The following is a 7,781-nucleotide window of genomic DNA, read 5'->3' as shown; positions in this document are numbered from 1 at the left end:
ACCCGTTGGCTTCTAACATGGCTTGTTTTAATCTTTCATGGCGCTGTCTAGACATTGTTGGCATATGGCTGATTGTTTTCCCATGTGTATTTATTTTGGGTGATGCCAGCGAAAATAGAAGTGATTACCTTGGTATCCAAACAAGGCGAAAATGTGCAAATCCAGGGCTCATAGCAAGCCTGGAAAATATTAACTTGGATTGTAGCCCTGGAAGAGATTAAAAGACATGGAGGCTTGATCAGGGGACGGTTTTCAAACATGGCTACCCGGGGTGAGCGGAGTTATCCTGGTTGCTAATCTTGGCCCCAAACACACTGGATGACCCTCTTCACCTCACTCCCATCTCTCCTCATGGTTCCTCATGGAACCATTTGGCTTTAGCATCTCATGTGTGAGTTCTAAAATATTGTTTCTCGACCTTGGCAACTTTAAGACACGTGGACTTCAACTCCCAGAATTCCCCAGCCCACCATGCTTCGGTCCATCCACTTTGGTCGCCATGATGTAAAAAAAAAATGTTGAGACTCTAGAAAGACTGCAGAGAAGAGCAACAAAGATGATCAGGGGACTGAAGGCTAAAACATACAAGGAACGGTTGCTGGAATTGGGTCTGTTTAGTTTAATGAAGAGAAGGACGAGGGGGGACAGGATAGCAGTGTTCCAATATCTCAGGGGCTGCCCCAAAGAAGAGGGAGTCAAGCTATTCTCCAAAGCACCTGAAGGCAGGACGAGAAGCAACGGAGGGAAACTAACCAAAGAGAGAAGCAACTTGGAACTAAGGAGAAATTTAATGAGAATGATGATGATGATGATGATGATGATGATGATGATGATGATGATGATGATGATGATGGAAGTAGGGTTGCCAGGTGTCCACTATTTGAGCGGACAGTCCGCTTTTTTCACATTATGTTCACTATTTTTTTTCACAAAATAGTGGACATTTTTTTTATTCAAAAGCTTTATGATGAAATGGTACGTAATCTAAAGCTGTACAGTCTACTTTTTTTACTACTTAACCCCCCCCCCACTTGTCCGCTATTTTTTGGAAGCAGACCTGGCAACCCTAGATGGAAGGGACCTTGGAGGTCATCTAGTCCAACCCCCTGCTCAGGCAGGCTGACTGAGAATCTGCATAGACAGTGGTGGCGAACCTATGGCACGCGTGCCAGAGGCGGCACCCAGAGCCCTCTCTGTGGGCACTTCTCTGAACTGCTGGTGGCGGGCTGCGGAGCTCCAGAGTGCGCCAGTCGAGCGGCCAGCATGCTGTGGCTGATGGACACTGTCACCTGCCATGCACTCACTGGCCTCTGTGTGCGGGGGCCGATGGTGTCAGGCAGCAGCTACCCCGGCCCCTGCCTTGCCTTGCCCTGAGATAATGGCACCCCCACCCTGCCTCACCTCACCCTGCAGGACGAGCCTCCTACCCACCACCCCACCTGCCAGAGACCCCCTGAATCTCCCCCAACCCTGCCTGGCCCCCACCTTGACGCCCACCTTGGCCACACCCACCCAGTGGGCCACGCCCAGCTGGCATCCCGGCGATAAATAAGTGGGTTTTGGGTTGCAGTTTGGGCACTCGGTCTCTAAAAGGTTCGCCATCACTGTCCATAGACATGTAGAAGCTCTCCAGTGCAGCGTTGGCCTCTCCAGGTCCCCTTTGACTCCTGATAATCCTTTCGTCGAAAATCTGACGCCGGAGAACATTTTAGAAACAGCAGTCGCCGTAATTAAGGTGGCCGACGGTGGATGGGTTCAACCTCTCCAGGGACCGCTTATATCGGCTTCAGGATGGCGCATGGTGGGATGTTATTGTCACTTCTGCTGCCCTCCTGGGGAGCTTGCTAAAGGGTGAGGTATAAATAGAATTAAGCAAACAGAGAGAAAAAAGTTTCCACAATTTTGGCCACTGCTGTAACTGCAACGATTCCCTTAAAACAACTGTCGCCAGAAAGGTCGAAAAACGGGGCAAAATTCATTTAACAATTGTCTCTTTCTTTCAAGGTCCTTAGCATTTATTTATTTATTTATTTATTTATTTAGTTAGTTAGTTAGTTAGTTAGTTAGTTAGTTAGTTAGTTAGTTAGTTAGTTAGTTAGTTACCACTGAGGGTTAGAAATGTTTGTGATTATAGAAACACCGAGCATTTACTGAATTTTAGATCAACGGGGAAATTGCTTTTTGCATTTGTGACTGTGCCGAAGAGAGTGAGAAGTTATTCTTTCTTTCTTTTCTTTTTCCTTTTTAATCCCCTTTGTGCCCTCTCTTTTTTCCCTTCTGAATCATTTTTTCATGCGGTTGCTGATAAAAACAGGATTGCCAACATGATCGCCAACGTCCGATAATGGATACGGCAGAAGAAGAAGAAGAAGAAGAAGAAGAAGAAGAAGAAGAAGAAGAAGAAGAAGAAGAAGAAGAAGAAGAAGAAGAAGAAGAAGAAGAAGAAGAAGAAGAAGAAGAAGAAGAAGAAGAAGAAGATGATGGTGATGTTTGAAGGGACCTTGGAGGTCATCTAGTCCAATCTCCTGCTCAGGAAGGAAACCTGCCTATCCCAGGTCCTTGGTAAGGACTCTATAGGCAGGAAACCCTATATCAGTGGTTCTCAACCTTTTTAATGCCGTGACCCCAACCGGTCGTAAGTCAAGGACTAAACCGGTCGTAAGTCGAGGACTAAACCGGTCGTAAGTCGAGGACTACCCAACCGGTCGTAAGTCGAGGACTTTCCCTGCCCGGGAGCGCCACGCATGCGTGGTTCCGCCCCCTGCGCCGGCCGAGGAGTAGCTGGCAAGCGGCAGAGATGGAGCAGGCCGACCACCACCTGGCCCAGCCCAAGGGAGGTAAGGCACCCACCGGAAAAGGGGGAAAAAAATGGTGGGGAAAATGGCGGACCAAAAAAATGGTGGACAGCCTTGCTTGGCGACCCCCGTGAAATGGTCGATCGACCCCAAATGGGGTCCCCACAGGTTGAGAACCATTGCCCTATATCAAAGCAACTTTGCGATTGTAGCCAAATGATCAAAAAGCATCAGGAAATTTCCCACCAGCTGTATAATAAACTCGCATCGATCTTTTTGTTCTTATCATGCAGGACAATCAGATTAGAGACTTTTAAATGAATTACTACAAGCGGACCATTGATCGCCTAGCTCATTCAGAAGTAAATTTGCATTTAATCTCAATAAAAAGAGACACGCGTGTTCCTCTGTTTCGGAAAAGCTGCTCCCAAATGCAGCGAAATATTCAACTAGTTCTCGACTTATAGCACTTTTTTTAGTGACAGTTCAAAGTTACAGAGGGATAGAATCAAGATCACGTGAAGTGTTAATACCACTTTACAATGCTTTGGTAAGGTCACACTTGGAATACGGCATCCAGTTTTGGTCACCACGATGTAACAAAAATGTTGACTCTCTGGAAAGAATGCAGAGAAGAGCAACAAAGATGACTAAGGGATTGGAGGCTAAAACATATAAGGAACGGTTGCTGGAATTGGGTATGTCTAGTTTAATGAAGAGAAGGATGAGGAAGGAAGGAAGGAAGGAAGGAAGGAAGGAAGGAAGAAAGAAAGAAAGAAAGAAAGAAAGAAAGAAAGAAAGAAAGAAAGAAAGAAAGAAAGAAAGAAAGAAAGAAAGAAAGAAAGAAAAGAGGAAGGAGTGGAAGGAAGGAAGGAAGGAAGGAAGGAAGGAAGGAAGGAAGGAAGAAAGAAAAGAGAAAGGAAGGAAGGAAGGAAGGAGAGGAGAGGAGGCAGAGAGGGAAGAATGAAGGGAGGGAGGGAGAGAGGAAGGAGAGGGGAAGGAGAGGAAGGAAGGAAGGAGAGGAGGAAAGAAGGGAGGAAGGAAGGAAGGAAGGAAGGAAGGAAGGAAGGAAGGAAGGAAGGAAGGAAGGAAGGAAGGAAGGAGGGTGAAGGCAGGCCTTTCCTATGCTCCCTGCCAAATTCCCACAAGGAAATTCAATGGGGAAGCCAGCAGGAAGTCGGAAGTCAAACCTACTCCCACTGCAATCCTCCCTCCCACCCTTGCTCATCCTGTTTCTCTGTTTAGCTAAGGAAATTATCTCCGGCCCAGCAGGGCACAGGTTGCCTTGCGCCTCATTGAAAAAAGATCACGTCCCTCGGAAAAGCAGCTGTTTGTGTCAACACTGCCAGCTGTCAGTAGCGGCTTCGTCTCCCTTGCCGTCTGTGGCCGGAAACCCTCCGTTACAAACCATCAGGGGTTATAAACGATCCCTGCGTCCAAGGCAATCCCCATTCCCACAACGGTGAGCCAGCCGCACCACAAAAAAAGGACCACGTTCTTCTCGGAATAAAGAAGAGGACCGCTGAGCAAAGAAACCTCTTTGGAAAAGAGAATTTGAGTTAATCACAGATGGAAAGAATTGCCGTGGAAAACTCCCGGGCTGAGCGTGTTTGCACAGATTTCACGAGGAGAGATGGGGGGGGGGGCAGGATGGATATGCGAATGCCATACCTTTGCTGCTACAGGTAGTCCCCGACTTACGACAGTCCCTTTAGTGACCATGCAAAATTACAACAGCGTTGAAAAAAAGCGATTTAGGATTGTTTTTCACACCTGCCAAAATAAGGCCTACCCCAAAAATAAGCCGTAGCTTGATTTTGGGGGGTGGGCCTAATATAAGCCCTGCCCCCCAAAATAAGCCCTAGTTTTGGAGCGAAGCGCATGCCCCAAAATTAAGCTACAGCAGTGGCCACAATTGTGGAAACCTTTTGGGAAAAGTGTGTTTTTGAGGTTTGATGGCTAATAACACCCCTTTTTGGGGGAGCAGTACCATAAAATTATATATTGATGGAAAGATAATTTAATCAAGAATGTAATGCAACAAAGTTTGTTCAATAATCTGTACTGTGTTCTATGAAAGGTTATAGCCAAAGAACCAGAAAAGGGAAGCACAACTTGCTCAGGTTGATCTCAGGTAGCTTTCCTTCATCTGATTGTAGCCAATGAGCATGAGTGTTTAGAGAGCCAATCGGGTGTCATCTTGTTTTGGCCATGAGCCAATCAGATCACAGTAGGATCCAGTTATTGATATCACGTATTGAAGCTGAGAGGAGGACGTTTGTCAGTGTGTTGTGTGATCGCTATCAAGTTGGCTGGGGTTTTTGGTGTTCTTTCATTTAGTGAGCTTGTAAAACATAATAAAATTAAAGTCACGGTGCAAAGAGTTGACTGGTCGCCCAGAAAGCAATGTAAAATATTATTATCAAATGAACAAGGCTACAGTTGTGAAGAAATTAGAAGAAAAACGGGTGGAAACATAACCAAAGGTGGCATTTCTACTGTACACTTTTCCCAAAAACATTTCCACAATTTTGGCCACTAGTGTAGGGTAGTGAGGGTGAGGATTGGAGGTACCCCACGCGCCCTGTACCCGCTTACCATCGCAGCCAGGCCTCCATGCTCCGACACCTGCCTCACCTCACCAGCCCACTTCTTCTGGGGCTGCTTGCCACCATTCACACACGTACGTCACTCCCGGCCCCTAGATAATTTCCCTCTCCACCAGCCCAATTGAGATTTTTCAAAAGCTATTGAAAGCTCCGAAGAATAGCAAAGATACCAAGTCCTGGTTTATCAAGAGTTAGGGTCTTGGTAACACAAAAATCATCGGCCACGCTACCACCCACCACGCTCGTGAGTCCGTCGAAGCCTGCCACTCCACTAGCAATTCCATCAACAGACAACATTGACCTACCACCAGCCTACAAAGCCTTCAGAATACAAATCAATTGAATTGACCTCAGGAGATGGTACTGAAATAATAATAATAATAATAATAATAATAATAATAATAATAATAATAATAATAATAATAATAATAATAATAATAATAATAATAATAATAATGATGATGATGATGATGATGATGATGATGATGATGATGATGATGATGATGAGGATGAGGATGAGGATGAGGATGAGGATGAGGATGAGGATGAGGATGAGGATGATGATGATGATGATGAGGAGGAGGAGGAGGAGGAGGAGAAGAAGAAGAAGAAGAAGAAGAAGAAGAAGAAGAAGAAGAAGAAGAAGAAGAAGAAGAAGAAGAAGAAGAAGAAGAAGAAGAAGAAGAAGAAGAAGAAGAAGAAGAAGAAGATGATGATGTTGGAAGGGACCTTGGAGGTCATCTAGTCCAACCTCCTGCTCAGGAAGGAAACCTGCCTATCCCAGGTCCTTGGTAAGGACTCTATAGGCAGGAAACCCTATACCATTTCGGACAAATGGCTGTCCAGTCTCTTCTTAAAAACTTCCAGTGTTGGAGCATTCACTGCTTCTGGAGGCAGGTTGTTCCACTGGTTAATTGTTCTCTCTGTCAGGAAGTTTCTCCTTAGTTCTAGGTTGCTTCTCTCCTTGATTAGTTTCCATCCGTTGCTTCTTGTCCTGGCTTCAGGTGCTTTGGAGAATAGCTTGACTCCCTCTTCTTTGGAGCAGCCCCTGAGATATTGGAAGACTGCTATCATGTCCCCCCTCGTCCTTCTCTTTGTTAAACTAGACATACCCAATTCCAGCCACCTTTCCTTGTATGTTTTAGCCTCCAGTCCCCTAATCATCTTTGTTGCTCTTCTCTGCACTCTTTCTAAAGTCTCAGCATCTTTTTACATCATGATGACCAAAACTGGATGCCGTATTCCAAGTGTGGCCTTACCAAGGCATTGTAAAGTGGTATTAACCCTTCACATGATCTTGATTCTATCCCTCTGTTAAGGCAGCCTAGCCCTGTGTTGGCTTTTTTGGCAGCTGCAGCACACGGCTGGCTCCTATTTAAGTGATTGTCCACTAGGACTCCAAGATCCCTCTCACAGTTACTACTATTGAGCAAGGAACCCCCTACAGTATACTATATCTGTACAGCCATCCCGCACAATCCCCCCTCAACCAGCACTTCACCTCCCAATGACCCTCACTAATGTAACCTCCCCATCATAAGACCCATCATAAGCCTCTCACTGATAACTCACACCTGACCCATCGTAAGAGCCTCACTCGACACACCCATGCCTGAAGCCCTTATAAACAGAAGAACACCGACTCTGACAGCCCCTAAACTCCGCTGAAGATGTTACCTAGCGTGGTAACAAAACGTTGGGAAACCAACCCACAAGCTCGGAGAACCAACCATCACCCTCACAGCTACAACACATTCTGACTGCAATACTCCAGTTGGCCACCAGTGGGCCAGGAATTATTTTATTGTTTGTCTTTGCTGCCACCTAACTGTCGCTGGAAGTATTGCAGCCCAGGTCTAGTAGCCATAGTTTCCATCATGAATTGAACTGAATTTAAAGTGGTGCGAATACCAACAAGAGTTAACTGACCCCAGTTAATCCGACTCGGTTATGCCCCGTGTTAAATTAACCAACTTTTGGAGTGCGGTGTCTATAATAAATAATAATAATACTAATAACAATGACCCCAGAATACTGCAACCGTCATAAATACACGTCAATTGCCAAGTGTCTGAATTTTGACCAGGTGACCATGAGGATGCTGCAACGGTCACCCGTGTGAAACAACGATCATAAGTCACATTCTTCAGCGACGTGTAGCTTCAAACGGCCATTAAACGGATCTCCTAACCTTCCGCCGCGCCCTCAAGACATGGCTTTTTCAACAAGCGGGACTGACCTAGGGTGAATTTTAAATAGGGAATAATTTTTAAAAATTTTCAAAGATTTTAAATATGACACAGCTATTAATATATTTGCTTTTTAATTGGTTTTATAGGGGAAATGTTTTTTTGTGTTGTTTTTTTAACATGCTGTG

Source organism: Protobothrops mucrosquamatus, unplaced genomic scaffold, assembly GCF_001527695.2.
Source record: "Protobothrops mucrosquamatus isolate PMUCROS unplaced genomic scaffold, P.Mucros_1.0 scaffold5371, whole genome shotgun sequence".
NCBI lineage: Eukaryota > Metazoa > Chordata > Lepidosauria > Squamata > Viperidae > Protobothrops > Protobothrops mucrosquamatus.
The sequence above is the reverse complement of the archived record's forward strand: the minus strand, read 5'-3'. Positions refer to the sequence as shown.